Here is a 22,493-nt window from a genome sequence, read left to right as displayed (position 1 = left end):
GAATGCTCCTTTCAAGTGGTGATGTTCAAGGGGCTGCTCTATACTTGTGCTGAGGTTACTCTTCTCTGATGCTAGTAGGGGGGTCTACTTGACTGGTACAGGTGGTGCATCTTTATTTGGGGTGGAGGGGACCCTTTTGAGGTGCAATGTCCAGGATCTCCTCTCCAGTTGTGGTGGTGCGTCACTCTCCAGTTGTCAGGTGGGCTCCTCACTCGTGGCCATGGGCTTCTCTTGAGTTGTGGCATAAGCCTCCTCTCAAGTTCAGGAGGGGACTTATGGCTCCTTTCTAGTTGCTGTCCTGCCTCATCTGGAGGTTCTCTGTGGGGAGGATGTTCTCTCTATATGTGGCATTTGGGTCTCCTCACTAGTTTTCATGGCTCCACTATAGTTGTGAGAGTCTCATCTTATGTTACTTCAAAATTTTAGAGAACACCAAAGAATGGAAAGAGAAAATTGCTCATCCTTAACTCAATTCATATTTAGGTGAATTACTAATAAGTCTGGGATTAAAGTGACCTTATTTATCATGTTTTTTTTTTTGTTTTGTTTATCTTGTTAACATTCTGTCAAATCTTGGAATGATTATTTTAATTAGGATGGATCCGTAGCTGCATATACCCTTGTACTTTTTCCTCAGTCACCTCTCCTTCTCTGACCTCTGCTATTCCACAGCCATTGGCCCCATCATGATGGTGGACCTATTTGTCAGTTCAATTCAGTTCAGTCACTCAGTCATGTCCATCTCTGCGACCCCATGGACTGCAGCACACCAGGCCTCCCTGTCCATCACCAACTCCCAAACACATGACCATCGAGTCAGTGGTGCCATTCAAACATCTTATCCTCTGTCATCTCTTCTCCTCCTGCCCTCAATCTTTCCCAGCATCAGAGTCCTTTCCAATGAGTCAGTTCTTCACATCATGTGGCCAAAGTATTGGAATTTCAGCTTCAGCATCAGTCCTTCAATGAACACTCAGGACTGATTTCCTTTAGGACGGACTGGTTGGATCTCTTTGCAGTCCAAGAGACTCTCAAGAGTCTTTTCCAACACCACAGTTAAAACCATCAGTGCTTTGGTGTCAGCTTTCTTTATAGTCCAACTCTCACATCCATACATGACTACAGGAAAAACCATAGCCTTGACTAGACAGAACTTTGTTGGCAAAATAATGTCTGCTTTTTAATATGCTGTGTAGGTTGGTCATCATTTTTCTTCCATGGAGCAAGGGCCTTTTAATTTCTTGGCTGCAGTCACCATCTGCAGTGACTTTGGAGCCCAAGAAAATAGTCAGCCACTGCTACCATTGTTTCCCTATCTATTTGCCATGAAGTGATGGGGCTGGATGTCATGATCTTGGTTTTCTGAATGTTGAGCTTTAAGCCAACTTTTTCACTCTTTTCTTTCACTTCCCTCAAGAGGCTCTTTACTTCTTCTTCACTTTCTGTCATAAGGGTTGTGTCATGTGTATATCTGAGGTTATTGATATTTCTCCCTACTTTCCAAGAACAAGTTAATCTCTTTCCATGGCTGTGCTCTGCAATTCTTGGTCTTCTGTGTCTTTGCCGATTCTGAGTGTCTCCTACTGGCAGTGATGGCCTATAACCAGTAAAAAGCCATCAGCACCCCCTTGCTCTATGTGGTCAGCATATTCAGCAAGATGTGCTCCCTGCTCATGCCTGTGGTTTACCTGGTGGGGATGGCAGATGCTCTGATACACACAGCATTAGCATTCCATTTATGCTTCCATGGGTCAAATGTGATTAATCATTTTTTTTCTGTGATTTACCTTTTTTTTTTTTCCCTGTCCTGCTCAGATACACAGGTCAATGAGTTAGTGATATTCACTGCTTTGGGTTCTATTGAACTGAGTACTATTTTAGGAGTCCTTACTCTTATTTTTATATCATCCTTCCAGTCTTGAAAATCCATTCTGCTGAGGGGAGAGTCAAAGGTTTTACCATCTGTACCTTCCACTTAACTGCAGTGTCAATTTTTCAGGGAGCTATGCTCCTTATGTATTTCAGGCCAAGTTCATCCTACTCTCTAGAAGAAGACAAAATGACTTCTTTGTTTTACATCCTTGTGATTCTCCTGCTAAATCCTCTGATATTTAGCCTATGGAACAAGGATGTAAAAGAGGCCTTAATAAAATTGAAAGCTAAACTATATTTAAAAATATTTGTTTTATGCATATGTGCACACAACCACACACATATAGTAATTGTGTAATTAAAATTATATGGCATGACGCATGAAAAACAATTTTATCAAGTTCCTAAGTGAATAATTAATTGTGTTAAACTCCACTGTTAAGAGTGGAAGAGGAAATGGCAACCCACTCCAGTATTCTTGCCTGGAGAATCCCTATAGAGAGAAGAGGCTGGTGGGCTACAATCCATGGGGTTGCAAAGAGTCAGACATGACTGAGTGACTAAGCACAGCTTCACTGCTAAGAAATATTGCAGGTTTCCTCAGATATCATGCTTATTATGTGGGCAGGGTTTATATATAGCACTTACCATTTTTGAAAAACGTTTTGACTTTTCTACTTATGCTAATTTTTGTTCATTTGTCATTCAAACATTATTTCAGTCTTACTAAAACATTATGCAATGTCTTAAAGGTTTTGTCGTTGAAGATTTACTGAGCGATCTTTCAGAACTCAGGCTTTTTATATTTTATAGTACATCTTATGGATTCTATACTCATGAATTTAAGCTGATACTGCTGCTGCTAAGTCACTTCAGTTGTGTCCGACTCTGTGCGACCCAATAGATGGCAGCCCACCAGGCTTTGCCGTCCCTGGGATTCTCCAGGCAAGAACACTGGAGTTGGTTTCCATTTCCTTCTCCAACGCATGAAAGTGAAAAGTGAAAGTGAAGTCAGTGAGTCGTGTCCAACTCTCAGTGATCCCAGAGACTAGTAGTAGACATTAATGAACTAAGCAGTTTAGTAATAAGTGAGCCTCAAAATCATAATGAGATAAAAATTTAAGGGCATTTTTGAGACATTATGGCATATTAGGAAAACTTTTCATTGTGGAAAAAGCTACAAACTTATAAAATTCTTATTTTATATAAAAGATGTATAGGTTTCTATTTCTACCATATTTTATCAATTCACCAAACTTTTGGAATTGTTGTTCATAAAAGTCAGCCTAACTGAAAATATTGTCTGAAAATTAAAGTCTAAGATAAATAGGGCATCAGTGGATTGGCAAGTATTGTGCAGTAAATAAGCATGTAATCTTGTTAATTTGTCTCTATTCAAATATCAGATGTATATTACAGCATCTAAAGACTGATTTGGCGTACATATTCGTCCATTTTATTGGATCTAATAAATATGATAAGGAAAAAAAATTTAAAAAAAAATTAAGCCCACTAAATGGAAGTCAAAAATAGTATTGCAGGAGACATTTGATTAAAATAGGCTTCCTTGTCTGGAATTGGATAACTTAAAGAAGAACTAAGTGTTTTTTAGAAAATTCACGATTCAAATCCAAGTTGTGGCAATGGCATGGAGATACCCTTCTATTCCAGGAAAATTCTTGACATTCCACAAAAATAGGGAACAGCATATGAAAAGACTCTGATGTATTCTAGGCTGTCTACTTCAGTCCTCATCACTAACTTTCCTTCTTCTTTCTATAGCACATACCTCTTGCACATCATTGATGACTGATGGAAAATATCTGTAATGTCAGTTGTTACTTCTCATCTTTCATTTCTAATTTTATTGACTTGAGTCTTCTCTTTGCTTCTCTTGATGAGTCTGACTGAAGGATTATCAACTTCATATTCTCAAAGAACCAGCTTTTAGTTTCACTGATCTTTGTTGTTATTTTCTTTATATTTTTCATTTATTTATGCTCTAATCTTTAGGTTTTGGTTCCTTCTATTAACTTCAAGTTTTGTTTATTCTTTCTCTAAAGAAGAGAGTGAAAAAGTTGGCTTAAGGCTCAACGTTCAGAAAACTAAGATCATGGTATCCGGTCCCATCACTTCTTGGCAAATAGATAGGGAAACAGTGGACATAGTGGCTGACTTTATTTTGGGGGGCTCCAAAATCACTGCAGATGGAGATTGCAGCCATGAGACTAAAAGATGCTTGCTCCTTGGAAGGCAAGTTATGACCAACCTAGACAGTATATTAAAAAGCAGAGACATTACTTTGCCAACAAAGGTCCACCAAGTCAAGGCTATGGTTTTTCCAGTAGTCATGTATGGATGTGAGAGTTGGACTATAAAGAAAGCTGCGTACCAAAGAATTGATGCTTTTGAACTGTGGTGTTGGAGAAGACTCTTAGGGGTCCCTTGGACTGCAGGGAGATCCAACCAGTCCATCCTAAAGGAGATCAATCCTGGGTGTTCATTGGAAGGACTGATGTTGAAGCTGAAACTCCAATACTTTTGCCACCTGATGTGAAGAGCTGACTCATTTGGAAAAGACCCTGATGCTGGGAAAGATTGAGGGCAGGAGGAGAAGGGGACGACAGAGGATGAGATGGTTGGATGGCATCACCGACTCAGTGGACATGGGTTTGTGTGGACTCTGGGAGTTGGTGATGGACAGGGAGGCTTGGTGTGCTGCAGTTCATGGGGTTGCAAAGAATCGGACACGACTGACCGACTGAACCGAATTGCTTTAGGTGTAATGTAAAGTTGTTTATTTGTGATTTTTCTTGTTTCCTGAGGTAATATTGTATGGCAATAAGCTTCCTTCTTAGAACTGCTTTTGCTGAGCACCTTAGGATTTAGATTGTCATGTTTTTGTTGTCATTTGTCTCTAGGTATTTTTTTATTTCCTTTTTGTTTTCTTCAGTGATATTGGTTGTTTAGTCACATATTGTTTAGCCTTCATATGTTTGTGTTTTTTACAGCTTTATCTTGTAATGGATTTCTCATATTGTCGTTGGAAACAGATGCTTGTTACTATTTCAGTTTTTAAAAATTTACCAAGTCTTGGTTTGTGGTCCATGATATGATCTACTGTGGAAAGTGGTCCATGTTTACTTGATATGAAAATGTATTCTGCTTCTTTCAGATGGAATGTCTTATAAATATCAAATCTATCAGGTCTATTGTGTCATTTAAGAGTTGGTTTACTTATTAATTTTCTGCCTGGGTGATACATCCGTTGGTATAATTTCAGTGTTAAAGTTCCCCACTGTTGTGTTACTGCCAATTTCCCCTTTTATAGATATTAGCACTTGCCTTATGTATTGAGGTGTTCCTGTGTCGGGTGCATATATATTTACAACTGTTATGTCTTCTTCATGGATTGATCCCTAGGTCATTGAGTAATGTCTTTCCTTGTCTCTTTTAACATTTGTAATTTAAAAGTCTATCTTGTCTGATATGAGTATTACTTTTCCAGCTTTCTTTTGATATTTATTTGCGTGGAATATCTTCTTACATCCCCTCATTTTCAGTCTGTATGTGTCTCTAGGTCTGAAGTGGGTTTCTTTGTATATATCTTCTTTTTAAATATATTTTATTATTATTATTTATTTTTTTACTTTACAATATTGTATTGGTTTAGCCATACATCAACATGAATCTGCCACAGGTGTACACCTGTTCTCAGTCCTGAACCCTCCTCCCACCTCCTTCCCCATAACATCCCTCTGGGTCATCCCAGTGCACCAGCCACAAGCATCCTGTATCATGCATCAAACCTAGACTGGAGATTCATTTCTTATATGATATAAATGTTTCAATACCATTCTCCCATATCATCCCACCCTCGCCCTCTCCCACAGAGTCCAAAAGACTGTTCTATACATCTGTGTCACTTTTGCTGTATCATATACAGGGTTATCATTACCATCTTTTTAAATTCCATATATATGCGTTAATATACTATATTGGTGTTTTTCTTTCTGGCTTACTTCACTCTCTATAATTGGCTCCAGTTCTATCCACCTCATTAGAACTGGTTTAAATGTACTGTTTTTAATGGCTGGGTAATACTCCATTGTGTATATGTACCAGAGCTTTCTTTTCCATTCATCTGCTGATGGATATCTAGGTTGCTTCCATGTCCTGGCTATTATAAACAGTGCTGTGATGAACATTGGGGTGCACGTGTCTCTTTCAATTCTGGTTTCCTCGGTGTCTATGCCCAGCAGTGGGATTGCTGGGTCATAAGGAAGTTCTATTTCCAGTTTTTTTTTTTTTTTTTTTTTTTTAAGGAATCCCCACACTGTTCTCCACAGTGGCTGTGCTAGTTTGCATTCCCACCAACAGTGTAAGAGGGTTCATTTCTCTCCACAGCCTCTCCAGCATTTATTGCTTGTAGACTTTTGGATAGCAGCCATTCTGACAGGCGTGAAATGGTACCTCATTGTGGTTTTGATTTGCGTTTCTCTGATAATGAGTGATGTTGAGCATCTTTTCATGTGTTTGTTAGCCATCCATATGTCTTCTTTGGAGAAATGTCTATTTAGTTATTTGGCCCATTTTTTGATTGGGTCATTTATTTTTCTGGAATTGAGCAGCAAGAGTTGCTTGTATATATTTGAGATTACTTGTTTGTCAGTTGCTTCATTTGTTATTATTTTCTCCCATTCCAAAGGCTGCCTTGTCATCTAGCTTATAGTTTCCTTTGTTGTGCAGAAGCTTTTAAGTTTAATTAGATCCCATTTGTTTATTTTTGCTTTTATTTCCAGTATTCTAGGAGGTGGGTCATAGAGGATCCTGCTGTGATTTATGTCAGACAGTGTTTTGCCTATGTTCTCCTCTAGGAGTTTTATAGTTTCTGGTCTTACATCCATTACAGATCTTTAATCCATTTTGAGTTTATTTTACGTATGGTCTTAGAAAGTGTTCTAGTTTCATTCTTTTACAAGTGGTTGACCAGTTTTCCCAGCACCACTTGTTAAAGAGATTGTTTTTAATCTATTGTATATTCTTGTCCCCTTTGTCGAAGATAAGGTGTCCATAGGTGTGTGGATTTACCTCTGAGCTTTCTATTTTGTTCCATTGATCCATATTTCTGTCTTTGTGCCAGTACCATACTGTTTTGATGACTGTGGCTTTGTAGTAGAGCCTGAAGTCAGACAGGTTGATTCTTCCAGTTCCATTCTTCTTTCTGAATATTGCTTTGGCTATTCGAGGTTTTTTGTATTTCCATAGAAATAGTGAAATTATTTGTTCTATCTCTGTGCAAAATACCACTGATAGCTTGATAGGGATTGCATTGAATCTATAGATTGCTTTGGGTAGTATACTCATTTTCACTATATTGATTCTTCCAATCCAAAACCGAGGTATATTTCTCCATCTGTTAGTGTCCTCTTTGATTTCTTTCACCAGTGTTTTATAGTTTTCTATGTATAGGTCTTTAGTTTCTTTAGGTAGATATATCCCTAAGTATTTTATTCTTTTCATTGCAATGGTGAATGGAACTGTTTCCTTAATTTCTTTTTCTATTTTCTCATTATTAGTGTATAGGAATGCAAAGGATTTCTGTGTGTTGATTTTATATCCTACAACTTTACTATATTCATTGATTAGCTCTAGTAATTTTCTGGTGGAGTCTTTATGGTTTTCAATGCAGAGGATCATATCATCTGCAAACAGTGAAATTTTTACTTCCTCTTTTCCAATTTGGATTTCTTTTATTTCTTTTTCTGCTCTGATTGTTTTGGCCAAAACTTTCAGAACTATGTTGAATAGTAGTGGTGAAAATGGGCACCCTTGTCTTGTTCCTGACTTTAGGGGAAATGCTTTCAATTTTTCACCATTGAGGATAATGTTTGCTGTGGGTTTGTCATATATAGGTTTTATGATGTTGAGGTATGTTCCATCTATTCCTCCTTTTTGGAGAGTTTTTGTCATAAATGGATGTTGTATTTTGTCAAAGCCTTTCTCTGCATCTATTGAGATAATCATATGCCTTTTATTTTTCATTTTGTTAATGTGGTGAATTACATTAATTTATTTGTGGATATTGAAGAATCCTTGCATCACTGGGATAGAGCCCACTTGGTCATGGTGTGTAATCTTTTTAATGTGTTGTTGGATTCTGATTGCTAGAATTTTGTTAAGGGTTTTTGCATCTATATACATCAGTGATATTGGCCTGTAGTTTTCTTTTTTTGTGGCATCTTTGTCAGGTTTTGATATTAGGGTGATGGTGGCCTCGTAGAATGAGTTTGGAAGTTTACCTTCCTCTGCAATTTTCTGAAAGAGTTTGAGTAGGATAGGTGTTAGCTCTTCTCTAAATTTTTGGTAGAATTCAGCTGTGAAGCCGTCTGGACATGGGCTTTTGTTTGCTGGAAGATTTCTGATTACAGTTTCAATTTCCATGCTTGTGATGGGTCTGTTAAGATTTTCTATTTCTTCCTGGTTCAGTTTTGGAAAGTTGTACTTTTCTAAGAATTTGTCCATTTCTTCCACGTTGTCCATTTTATTGGCATATAATTGCTGATAGTAGTCTCTTATGATCCTTTGTATTTCTGTGTTGTCTGTTGTGATCTCTCCATTTTCATTTCTAATTTTATTGATTTGATTTTTCTCCCTTTGTTTTTTCATGAGTCTGGGTAATGTTTTGTCAATTTTATTTATCCTTTCAAAGAACCAGCTTTTGGCTTTGTTGATTTTTGCTATGGTCTCTTTTGTTTCTTTTGCATTTATTTCTGCCCTAATTTTTAAGATTTCTTTCCTTCTACTAACTCTGGGGTTCTTCATTTCTTCCTTTTCTAGTTGCTTTATGTGTAAATTTAGGTTATTTATTTGACTTTTTTCTTGTTTCTTGAAGTATGCCTCTGTTGCTATGAACTTTTGCCTTTGCACTGCTTGTACAGTGTCCTACAGGTTTTGGAGAGGAGCCATCCCATGTTGAAGGTCAGGAAGGGCGGCAGTGAGGAGATACCCCTCATCCAAGGTAAGGAGCAGTGGCTGCACCTTGCTGGAGCAGCCGTGAAGAGATACCCCACGCCCAAGGTAAGAGAAACCCAAGTAAGATGGTAGGTGTTACAAGAGGGCATCAGAGGGCAGACACACTGAAACCATACTCACAGAAAACTAGTCAATTTAATCACACTAGGACCACAGCCTTGTCAAACTCAATGAAACTAAGCCAGGCCCATGGGGCAACCCAAGACAGGCGGGTCATGGTGGAGAGGTCTGACAGAATGTTGTCCACTGGAGAAGGGAATGGCAAACCACTTCATTATTCTTGCCTTGAGAACCCCATGAACAGTATGAAAGGCAAAATGATAGGATACTAAAAAACGAACTCCCCGGGCCAGTAGGTGCCCAATATGTTACTGGAGATCAGTGGAGAAATAACTCTAGAAAGAATGAAGAGATGGAGCAAAAGCAAAAACAATACCCACCTGTAGATGTGACTGGTGAGAGAAGCAAGATTTGATGCTGTAAAGAGCAATATTCAATAGGAATCTGGAATGTCAGCTCCATGAATTAAGGCAAATTGGAAGTGGCCAAACAAGAGATGACAAGAGTGAACGTTGACATTCTAGAAATCAGCAAACTAAAATGGACTGGAATGGGTGAATTTAACTGAGATGACCATTATATCTACTACTGTTGGCAGGAATCCCTCAGAAAATGGAGTAGCCATCGTGGTCATCAAAAGAGTTCGAGATGCCGTACTTGGATGCAATCTCAAAAACGACAGAATGATCTCTGTTAATCTCCAAGGCAAACCATTCAATATAACAGTAATTCAAGTCTATACCCCAACCACTAACACTGAAGAAGCTGACGTTGAACGGTTCTATGAAGACCTACAAGACTTTTTAGAACTAACACCTAAAAAAGGTGTCCTTTTCATTATAGGGGACTGGAATGCAAAAGTAGGAAGTCAAGAAACACCTGGAGTAACAGGCAAATTTGGCCTTGGAATGCCGAATGAAGCAGGGCAAAGACGAATAAAGTTTTGCCAAGAAAATGCACTGGGCATAACAAACACCCTCTTCCAACAACACAAGAGAAGACTCTACACATGGACATCACCAGATGGTCAACACCGAAATCATATTGATTATATTCTTTGCAGATAAAAAGATGGAGAAGCTCTATACAGTCAACTAAAACAAGACCAGGAGCTGACTGTGGCTCAGATCATGAACTCCTTATTGCAAAATTCACACTTAAACTGAAGAAAGAAAACTGCTAGATCATTCAGGTATGACCTAAATCAAATCCCTTATGATTATACAGTGGAAGTGAGAAATAGATTTAAGGGCCTAGATCTGATAAAGAGAGTGCCTGATGAACTACGGAATTTGATTCGTGACATTGCACAGGAGACAGGGATCAAGACCATCCCCATAGAAAAGAAATGCAAAAAAGCAAAATGGCTGTCTGGGGAGGCCTTACTAATAGCTGAGAAAAGAAGAGAAGCAAAAAGGAAACTAGAAAAGGAAAGATAAAAGCATCTGAATGCAGAGTTCCAAAGAATAGTAAGAGATAAGAAAGCCTTCAATGATCAATGAAAAGAAATAGAGGAAAAGAACAGAATAGGAAAGACTAGAGATCACTTCAAGAAAATTAGAGATACAAAAGGAACATTTCATGCAAAGAAGGGCTTGATAAAGGACAGAAATGGTATGGACCTAACAGAAGCAGAAGATATTAAGAAGTGGTAGCAAGAATATAGAGAAGAACTGTACAAAAAAGATCTTCGTCACCCAGATAATCACAACGGTGTGATCACTCATCTAGAGCCAGACATCCTGGAATATGAAGTCAAGTGGGCCTACGAACAAAGCTAATGGAGGTGATGGAATTCCAGTGGAGTTATTTCAAATCCTGAAAGATGATGCTGTGAAAATAGAGCACTCAACATGCCAGCAAATTTGGAAAACTCAGCAGTGGCCATAGGATTGGAAAAGGTCAGTTTTCATTCCAATCCCAAAGAAAGGCAATGCCAAAGAATGCTCAGACTACCGCACAATTGCACTCATCTCACATGCTAGTAAAGTAATGCTCAAAATTATCCAAGCCAGGCTTCAGCAAAACGTGAACTGTGAACTTCCTGATGTTCAAGCTGGTTTTAGAAAAGGTAGAGGAACCAGAGATAAAATTGCCAACATCCACTGGATCATGGAAAAAGCAAGAGAGTTCCAGAAAAACATCTATTTCTGCTTATTGACTATGCCAAAGCCTTTGACTGTGTGGATCACAATAAACTTTAGAAGATTATGAGAGAGATGGGAATATCAGACCCCCTGGCCTGCCTCTTGAGAAATCTGTATGAAGGTCAGGAAGCAACAGTTGGAACTGGACATGGAACAATAGACTGGTTCCAAATAGGAAAAGGAGTACGTTAAGGCTGTATATTGTCACCCTGCTTATTTAACTTCTATGCAGGGTACATCATGAGAAACGCTGGACTGGAAGAATCACAAGCTGGAATCAAGATTGCCGGGAGAAATATCAGTAACCTCAGATATACAGATGACACCACCCTTATGGCAGAAATTGAAGAGGAACTAAAAAGCTTCTTGATGAAAGTGAAAGAGGAGAGTGAAAAAGTTGGCTTAAAGCTCAACATTCAGAAAACAAAGATCATGGCATCTGGTCCCATCACTTCATGGGAAACAGATGGGGAAACAGTGGAAACAGTGTCAGACTTTATCTTTTTGTGCTCCAAAAATCACTGCAGATGTTGACTGCAGCCATGAAATTAAAAGACGCTTACTCCTTGGAAGAAAAGTTATGACCAACCTAGATAGCATATTCAAAAGCAGAGACATTACTTTGCCAAATAAGGTCCGTCTAGTCAAGGCTATGGTTTTTCCAGTAGTCATGTATGGATGCGAGAGCTGGACTCTGAAGAAAGCTGAGCGCTGAAGAATTGATGCTTTTGAACTGTGGTGTTGGAGAAGACTCTTGAGAGTCCCTTGGACTGCAAGGAGATCCAACCAGTCCATTCTGAAGGAGACCAGATTTCTTTGGAAGGACTGATGCTAAAGCTGAAACTCCAGTACTTTGGCCACCTCATGAGAAGAGCTGACTCATTGAAAAAGACTTTGATGCTGGGAGGGATTGGGTGCAGGAGGAGAAGGGGACGACAGAGGTTAAGATGGCTGGATGGCATCACGGACTCGATGGACGTGAGTCTGAGTGAACTCCGGGAGATGGTGATGGACAGGGAGGCCTAGCGTGCTGCGATTCATGTGGTTGCAAAGAGTTGGACATGACTGAGAGACTGTACTGAACTGAACTGAACAGGTTTTTGGTTGTTGTATTTTCATTTTCACTCGTTTCTATGCATATTTTGATTTTTTTTAATTTATTCTGTGATTTGTTGGTTATTCATAACCGTGTTGTTCAGCTTCCTTATGTTGGAATTTTTACAGTTTTTCTTATGTAATTGAGATCTAATCTTACTGCATTATGGTCAGGAAAGATACTTAGAATGATTTCAATTTTTTTTTTTAATCTACCAAGGCTAGGTTTATGGCCCAGGATGTGATCTATCCTGGAGAAGGTTACATGTGCACTTGAGAAAAAGTTGAAATTCATTGTTTTGGAGTGAAATGTCCTATAGATATCAATTAGGTCTAACCAGCGTATTATATCATTTAAAGTTTGTGTTTCTTTGTTAATTTTCTGTTTAGTTGATCTATCCAAATTTGTGATTGGGGTATTAAAGTCTCCCACTATTATTGTGTTATTGTTAATTTCCCCTTTAATACTTGTTAGCATTTGTCTCACATATTGCAGTGCTCCTATGTTGGGTGTGTATCTGTTTATAATTTTTTTTTAATTTTTTTATCTATAATTGTTATATCTTCTTTTTGGATTGATCCTTTGATCATTGTGTAGTGTCCTTCTTTGTCTCTTTTCACAGCCTCTGTTTTAAAGTCTATTTTATCTGATATGAGTATTGCTACTCCTGCTTTCTTTTGGTCTCTATTTGCATGGAATATCTTTTTCCAGCCCTTCACTTTCAGTCTGTATGTGTCCCTTGTTTTGAGGTGGGTCTCTTGTAGACAACATATATAGAGGTCTTGTTTTCATATCCAGTCAGCCTTTTTGTGTTTCCTGTCTAGGGAGTATCCTTTAGCATTTGTTGGAGAGCTGGTTTGGTGGTGCTGAATTCTCTCAGCTTTTGCTTGTCTGTAAAGCTTTTGATTTCTACTTCATATTTGAATGAGATCCTTGCTGGGTACAGTAATCTGGGCTGTAGGTTATTTTCTTTCATCACTTTAAGTATGTCTTGCCATTCCCTCCTGGCCTGAAGAGTTTCTATTGAATGATCAGCTGTTATCCTTATGGGAATCCCCTTGTGTGTTATTTGTTGTTTTCCCTTGCTGGTTTTTAATATTTGTTCTTTGTGTTTGATCTTTGTTAATTTGATTAATATATGTCTTGGGGTGTTTCACCTTGGGTTTATCCTGTTTGGGACTCTCTGGGTTTCTTGGACTTGAGTGATTATTTCCTTCCCCATGTTAGGGAAGTTTTCAACTATTATCTCCTCAAGTATTCTCATGGTCTTTCTTTTTGTCTTCTTCTTCTGGGACTCCTATGATTCGAATGTTGGAGCATTTAATATTGTCCTGGAGGTCTCTGAGATTGTCCTCATTTCTTTTAATTCATTTTTCTTTTTTCCTTTCTGATTAATTTACTTCTACCATTATATCTTCTACTTCACTAATCCTATCTTCTGCCTCTGTTATTCTACTATTTGTTGCCTCCCTCTGTTTTTTATCTCATTTATTGCATTATTCGCTTCAGTCGTGTCTGATTCTGTGCAACCCCAGAGACGACAGCCCACTAGGCTCCCCCATCCCTGGGATTGCCTGGATTGCCTGGAGAATCCCAGGGAAGGGGGAGCCTGGTGGGCTGCCATCTCTGGGGTTGCACAGAGTTGGACAAGACTGAAGCAACTTAGCAGAAGCATTGCATTGCATTATTCATTATATATTGACTCTTTTTTATGTCTTCTAGGTCCTGTTAAACCTTTTTTGCATCTTCTCAATTCTTGTCTCCAGGCTATTTATCTGTGATTCCATTTTTATTTGAGGATTTTGGATCATTTTCATTATCATTATTCAGAATTCTTTATCAGGCAGATTCCCTATCTCTTCCTCTTGGTTTGGTGGGCATTTATCCTGTTCCTTTACCTGCTGGGTATTCCTCTGTCTCTTCATCTTGTTTATATTGCTGCCTTTCCAGTGGCCTTTCTGTTTTCTGGCAGTTTGTGGAGTTCTCTTTATTGTGGAATTTCCCCACTGTGGGTGTGGTTGTATCAGTGGCTTGTCAAGGTTTCTTGGCTAGGGAAGCTTGTGTCAGTGTTTTGGCGGCTGGAGCTGGATTTCTTCTCTCTGGAGTCCAGTGAGGTGTCCAGTAATGAATTATGAGATGTCAATGGTTTTGGGGTAACTTTGGGCAGCCTGTATATTGAAGCTCAGGGCTGTGTTCCTATGTTGCTGGATAATTTGCATGGTATGTCTTACTCTGGAACTTGTTGGCCCTTGGGTGGTGCTTGGTTTTAGTGTAGGTATGAAGGCGTTTCCTGAAGTCAGGAGTTCTCTGATGTTCTCAGGATTTGGACTTAAGTCTCCTGCTTCTGGTTTTCAGACTTATTTTTACAGTAGTCTCAAGACTTCTCCTTCTATACAGCACCATTGATAAAATATCTAGGTTAAAGATGAAAAGTTTCTCCATGGTGAGGGACACCCAAAGAGGTTCACAGAGTTACATGGAGAAGAGAAAAGGGAGGAGGGAGTTAGAGGTGACCCGAATGAGATGAGGTGGAGTCAAAAGAGGAGAGAGCAAGCTAGCCAGTAATCATTTCCTTATGTGTGTTCCACAGTCTGGACCACTCAGAGATGTTCACGGAGTTATACAGAGAAGAGAAGAGGGAGGAAGGAGACAGAGGTGGCCAGGAGGATAAAAGGGGGAAATGAAAAGGAGAGAGACAGATCCAGCCAGCCAGTAATCAGTTCCCTAAGTGTTCTCCACCGTCTGGAACACACAGAGATTCACAGAATTGGGTAGAGAAGAGAAGGGGTAGGGAGGAGACAGAGGCAACATGGTGGAGAAAAAGGAGAATCCAAAGGAGGTGAGAGCAATCAAGCCAGTAATCTCACTCCCAAGTAAAAATGGGTACTTAAGATTGGGTTTTTAAAGGTACAAAATTGATAACAAATACCAAAAAGCAAAGATTAAAAATCTAGAGTAGAGGTTGGATTTTCAAAAATGCAATATTAAAGAAAAGAAGAAGAAGAAAAAAAAGTCACAAAAATTATGAAAAAAATATATATGAAGTTTGCTTTAAAAATAGAGTCTTTTTTGAAAAGTAACAGTAGGTTATAAAAATACAAATTAAAGGCGTAATAGAGGACTTAAATTTTTAAAAAAGGTTAAAAAAGAAGAAGAAGAAGAAGAAGAAGAAGAAAGAATGATCGTGAAAATAGTAAATATATATCTAGGACTTTCTCTGATGTTGCTGTGGGCAGTGTGGGGTCAGTTCATTTTTGGATAGTTCCTTGGTCCGGCTTATATTTCTCAAGATCTATAGGTCCCTTCCTATGCAGTCGGTACTAATGACAGGGTTTTAATCTATTACACTTGTCACTTCCAAGGCAGTTCCCTCTGTTTTATATTCTTCTGTTTGCTGGTCTCTTCAGTGTCTGATTTCCACCCTGACACAAGGGGGGCGTTGGTGGACACTTTTTTTAGGCTTACTTGTTCAGTGCTGTGGGGAGGGAGAGATGCTGCAAACAAATAACACTGGCATGTGTTTGCGGTGTCTCAACCACACTGAGCCTGCCCCTGCTTGCAGCGCACACAGCTCAGGCTCTAGGTTGCTCCGCCAGGAACCGTCTGAGGCTGGCCCTGGGCTGCATGCACCTCCCAGGTCTAAGCAGCTCAGCTTCAGGTACTCAGGTAGTCCTCAGAGGTGCAGACTCGATTGGACCTGCATTTTGTGCCCTTCCGAGGTCCGAGTAGCTCAGGTGTTTGGTGAGCCCTGTCCCTGAGATTTATCACCTCTCCTATCCCTGCTGCTCAGTTTTCTGCGTGTACAACTGGTGCACCTTCTCACGCGGATGATGACTGTCCAGAAGCCCAAGAAGTCTTAGTTAGTGAAGAAGCCTGCTTGCAGTTTGGTAGATAATGTCTTTCTGGGATTGCGATTGCCCCCTTCTGGCCCTTCTGGCTCTGGTTGCCTGTCACCGGAGGGAGATGGTCTGCAGCTGGCTAATTCTGTTCCATCCTTTGTTCTGTGCACGGTCTTGGCAGTGTCTCATGTTAGAGCTTTAGGCGTGGTCCCACAGTCTGGTTTGCTAGCCCAAGTTAGTTCGCTCTGATTACACTCGGGGCATTCGGGCCTGATCCTTACTCTAAGCAATGCAGCCTGTGCCTCCCTGCCCAGCCCCCGCTTGCCAGTGGTGGATGTAGGTGTCTGCGCTGCTTCTCCACTGGGGGAGTTACCGTTGGGCTCGTAGTCTGTGGGTTTTAGTTATTTATTTATTTTTCCTCCCTGTTATGTTGCCCTCTGCACTTCCAAGGCTCACCACAGACTCGGCAGTGAGAGTATTTCCTGGTGTTTGGAAACTTCTCTCTTTTTAAGACTCCCTTCCCGGGATGGAGCTCCATCCCTACCTCTTTTGTCTCTTTTGTTTCTTTTATATATTTTCCTACCTCTTTTCGAAGACAATGATCTGCGTTTCTGGATGCCTGATGTCCTCTGCCAGCATTCAGAAATTGTTCTGTGGCATTTACTCAGCATTTAAATGTTCTTTTGATGAATTTGTGGGGGAGAAAGGGGTCTCCCCATCCTATTCCTCCACCATCTTAGGATCGCCCATGTATATATCTTCTTGATGAGACTTAATTTGTTCAAATTCTTTGTTCAATTTTTATTAGGTTGTTTGTTGTCTTACTGTCTGTGAGGATACTTCATATACTTTGGCTACAAGTTCTTTGTCATATCTATATCTATCTGTCTATCTATCTATCTCTCTATATATGGTTTTCAAACATTTTTCCTCAATCTTTGAATATACATGCATATATATACATATATATATATTCAAAAGCTTGCTTCTCTGATTTATTTTTGCACACTGTTCCACTTATGTCTTGCTACATAAACTGCATTTCATAACTAGATAACTTAAGCAAATAACCACTGACCATGCTTTCTCAGTCATGTCTGACTCTTTGTGATCCCATGGATGGTAATCTGCTAGGCTCCTCTGCCCAAGAAATTTTCCAGGCAAGAATACTGAAGTGGGTTGCCATTTCCTACTCCAGGAGCTCTTCTCAACCCAGGGATTGAACAGGCATCTCCTGCATTGATAGGCAATTTTCTTTACCATTGAGCCACCAGAAAAGCCTATATGAGGTAATAGATCTGTTTATTAACCTTATAGCTATTATCATTTCACATATTATTATCAAACTATACATTATCCCCCTTAAGGAAAATGATGGTGTCAATTACATCTTAATAAAACTGGAAAAAGAAGGAAAAAAAAAGTGCAAATGGTTAGATTATAAAGAACAATGAAAAGTGCCTTGAAAATATATATCATTGTGCTTTAATTATCAATAATCAACACTTCTATCATCCCTTCATGTTGAATAATGTCTTTATTCACCTACAAGCCCTTCTAATATTTCCTATAGCAGCAAGGAAACAGTGTACTTGGGGAAAATGGAACTAAAATCTGTGTCATAATATTGAACATTTTAGGAACAGATGGCTATTCTAAGAATGTGACCTTTTGGGTGGACACTTGCTTCGGTACTATTGTTTCAGTGTTATCAGTTGGTGTTGTGTTAGTCACTCAGTTGTGTCTGCTCTTTGCATCCCTATGGACTGTAACTCACCAGGCTCTGCTATTCATGGAACTCTCCAGGCAAGAATACTGGAGTCGGTAGCCATTCCTTTCTCCAGGACGTTTTTCCAACCCAGGGATCAAACTCCAGTCTCCTGCATTGCACAGGTTTTCTTTATCACCTTAACTACCACAGAAGACATCAGGGGTACCTAGAAATCCATAAATATAGAAGAATTATTGTTGCTTGCTTGAATCTGTTGTATAGAATTTCTCCTAAAAATATTTTTTCTAGTTATTAAAGGACACCATTCTTAATGAGACCAGAAATACATTGAGAGCTAAACTAGATTACATAATTTGTAATAATAGTGTAGCTGCAATGACTCAGTTTTAAATCATTGAAGGGAAGATAGTCTACATGATCTGAAGGAGAAGACTTGTTTAAGGAGCTAAAGTTATGTCTTAGCTAAACAAAATGTAACCAGAGGACTTTTGTATCCCTGAAGACTCAGAAAAACCTGATAGAATAACTAATTTGAAAGGAATCAGGACAGGAACAAGGAAAACTTGACATCTTCAAAATGTGTACCAGAAAAGTCAACAGTGGTATTAAAGAACTTGAGTAATAGAAATGCATGTTTCTTGAATTTAATTCATGCATAGTGATTAGCAATTAGTTACATGGTTTGAGCTTTGCCCCAAGAATATCCCCCACAAGAATGCACTTTGCTATCTTAGTACTGGGATCATCGTACAAATGAAATATAGAATCCATCAAAATTCATCAGTAGGAATCCCTTTTTTCAAATTTAGAAATGTACCAATTTCAGTGACTTTAGTCTTATAAGCATTCTATCTTTATGGAAAGCAATGGGGGAAGACAACAGCAAACCAGCAAGTGGAAGAAACAGACAATGAAAGCAAACAAATGTAAAGAAATCCTGTATACCTCCAAATTGCCAGGTGAGATTTCTGAATAAATAGGAAAGTGCCTGAAGTCTTTCAAGCATAATCTAGTATATACCTGACACATATTGTTTAACATCTTTACAATTAATTAGATAACATACTAGATATGTGGTATTTTATACTAGTAACATAGATAGTATATAAAAATTCCAAAATGTTTTTTTTTTTGTTGTTGTTGTCCCTCAAGTCCACTTCTAAAGATTTCCATAAAGAGACCCTAGATATGAGAAATTATGTAAGCACACAATCATTCATTTTGAGTTTATGATATAAATAATTAAATATACATTTTTTTATATAAACAATACCTCTTTCCACTAAATTAACATTGAAAATAGCAACATAAATATGAATGACTGTATATAAACCAGTAGATGAATGCATAAATGAATATACATCAAAAGAAAGGAATATAATGCCTCTGTTCAGAATATTTTACATGTAAATGTATTTATTAAGGTCTTTTTTATGTTTAAAATCTGACTTTATACAAGAATACATGGTCCTCTCTGAGCAATGTGAGTCCAGTTGGGTTTTCCTATATTTATATAGAAATTTTAATTGTCACAATAAATTTAATGGATGTGCATATGTGTGTATTGTGCATCTCTGTGTTTGCATTATTATGGAATTACAACAGTGTGCCTTTATTGGAGTTGGTTAAGCATATGTGATAAAAGTTGGATGAGTGGGAATATTGAATCAATTATAGGGACTGAACTCTGAAGAGACAGGGACAAAAGAATAATAGGAAAAATCTATATTTCGGTCTCAATAATCCCACATATGAAACCAGGTTGTGCTCAGTCATTCAGTCGTTTCATAATCTTTGTGATCCCATTGACTGCAAGCCACCAGGCTCCTCTGTCCATGGGATTTCTTAGGCAAGAATACAGGATTTGTTGCCATTTCCTCCTCCAGGAGATCTTTACCACACAAGGATCATTCCCGCATCTCTTGTACCTTCTGTATTGGCAGGTGGATTATTTACCACTAGCTTATTTGTCACATATTTCTGAGAACAAAATAATTGAAAAATCCAGAGCTCAGACACAGACATAGAAATATGCCCTAAATTATTCCAGAGACAACACTAAATGTGCTGTAAGATAGAACCACACCCAAGAAAACTTCATGAGTTTAGTCACAGGTACTAATATTTTGCAGTATGAGTTTCTTAGATATATTTTACTTTTTCTCAGTTTTTTTTTTTTTTCTTTTCACTAACATAAAAATGTTCACCTCTAGTAAACAAAGTTGCATCATGTATTTTGGAGAAAATCTTAATTCAGTTCAGTTCAGTCCTTCAGTCGTGTCTGACTATTTGCGACTCCATGAATTGAAGTACACCAGGCCTCCATGTCCATCACCAATTCCCGGAGTTCACCCAAACTCACTGACATTGAGTCAGTGATGCTATCTTATAATCTGTCTTCCCCTTCTCCTCCTGCCCTCAACCTTTCCCAGCATCAGAGTCATTTCAAGTGAGTCAGCTCTTCGCATCAATTGGCCAAAGTATTGGAGCCTCAGCTTCAACATCTGTCCTTTCAATGAACACCCAGGACTGATCTTCTTTAGGATGAACTGGTTGGATCTCCAAGGGGCTCTCAAGAGTCTTCTCCAACACCACAGTTCAAAAGCATCAATTTTTTTGGCGCTCAGCTTTCTTTACGAAAAGGCAATGGCAACCCCCTCCAGCACTCTTGCCTGGAAAAACCCATGGATGGAGGGGACTGGTAAGCTGCAGTCCATGGGGTTGCTAAGAGTCAGACATGACTGAGTGACTTCACTTTCACTTTTCACTTTCATGCGTTGGAGAAGGAAATGGCAAACCACTCCATTGTGCTTGCTTGGAGAAACCTAGAGATGGAGGAGCCTGGTGGGCTGCCATCTATGGGGTCTCACAGAGTTGGACACAACTGCAGCGACTTAGCAGCAGCCGTAGCAGCAGCTTTCTTTACAATCCAAATCTTACATCCAAACAAGACTACTGGAAAAACCATAGCCTTGACTAGATGGCCTTTATCAACAAAGTAATGTCTCTGCTTTTTAATATGCTGTCTAGGTTGGTCATAGCTTTTCTTCCAAGGCACAAGCATCTTTTAATTTCATGGCTCTAGTCATCTGCAGTGATTTTGAAGCCTAAGAGGACTTAAATGCATCATCAATTTTGTGTAATACACATTTCTTGTTTTTGCCTCTCTAATAAGAGAGGAAATTATGAGTCATAAAGAGGCTTTAACACCTGAGTCAATCTTTGTTCTAAAAAGATATAGTGTGGGTATAAAATAAGGGCATTTTCCCCACTTTTCATTTCTAATGTTTGTTAGTAGAATCCAAGTATTCCCACAAATCATCAAATTATTGCATTAATCAAAAAGAATTGATTTTAGATACTGATTATTTGAATCTGTTGGATTTTCATGAATTGCTTTGACATTTCTTCATATCCTTTTATTACTGTAAATATTCCTAAATGATATAGGTAAGGTGACTATTTCAAAAAGGAAGAAACAAAATGAATAATAGGAAGTTGTGGATCACTAAGTGGGGAAATCTTGCAATTCATCTTATCTCTACTTTGACTAGGTAAGGAGGATTTAGATTCAGGGTAACTGCAGGTTGAAATAAACATAATCTGTATTTTTCTTACTGTCAGATCAATATGTTGACAATAGTGAAGAAATAAACCTTAATTTTTGCAAAGATTGTTACTGTTTTCACAGGAGAAAATACAGAGCAGAAAATATAATTAACCAAATGTTAGCAAACACTGAGCCAGACGGTGGACGCTTCAGAGACTTAAGTCCAAGTGCTACCTGGCAAAATAAAAGGTTGCTGCTGTTACTGCTGCTAAGTCACTTCAGTCGTGTCCGACTCTGTGCGACCCCATAGACGGCATCCCACCAGGCTCCACCGTCCCTGAGATTCTCTAGGCAAGAACACTGGAGTGGGTTGTCATTTCCTTCTCCAATGTATGAAAGTGAAAAGTGAAAGGAAAGTCTCTCAGTCGTGTTCGACTCTTCGCGACCCCACGGACTGCAGCCCAGGCTCCTCCGTCCATGGGACTTTTCAGGCAAGAGTACTGGAGTGGTGTGCCATTACCTTCTCCAAAAATAAAAGGTAAACTATTTATTTTTTAGAAATTAGTAGCAAGGACAGAAAGACCTGCTCATTCCAGATGTGTTCTTGAGTCTCCTGATTTAAGAATATAGGACAAAAACTTAGGATTAAAAAAAATGAGAGATTTATCAATTAATTACTTATGCCTACCAATTCAATATAACAAACTCATGAATTTAAAAGTCAGAAACTATTTTCTTCTCAGAACTGGAAGAATCTGTCTCTAGCATCTATAAAAAGATTGTTTAATTATTTTCTTTTAATTTAGATTCACAAGAAAGCCTTTACTCTTTGTCATTGAGGAAATATATACATACATTTTAGGTTTTTTTATTTTATTTCAAAAATAATATAGGTAGAACACTGTAAATATCAATATGTGCAAAATTAACTCCAAGTAAATTATATGCCAATATATACTTAAGGAAAATCTGTCACTAATATGCTAATTCTTATATCAACAGACATGCATACATGCAGACACAACACATGCAAATACATACACACAAGGAGGAGACTCTATATATCAGAAGTGTTTATTATACCTTATCTCATTTTCTTTTTTTCAATATAAAAGTCAATTAAAATCTAGGAGACACAAATGTGTGTGCTAAGTTATGTTGT

The 22,493-nt window shown here is 38.6% G+C and overlaps 1 pseudogene; it reads left to right on the top strand.

Annotated features, from left to right (window-relative positions):
* Positions 1–439: 439 nt before the first annotated feature.
* LOC120878260 lies at positions 440–2,230 on the top strand (annotated as a pseudogene).
* Positions 2,231–22,493: the final 20,263 nt, after the last annotated feature.

Source organism: Oryx dammah, unplaced genomic scaffold, assembly GCF_014754425.2.
Source record: "Oryx dammah isolate SB20612 unplaced genomic scaffold, SCBI_Odam_1.1 HiC_scaffold_18, whole genome shotgun sequence".
Classification (NCBI taxonomy): Eukaryota; Metazoa; Chordata; class Mammalia; order Artiodactyla; family Bovidae; genus Oryx; species Oryx dammah.
Note: the sequence above shows the minus strand (reverse complement) of the source record. Positions and strands in the feature narration are given on the sequence as shown.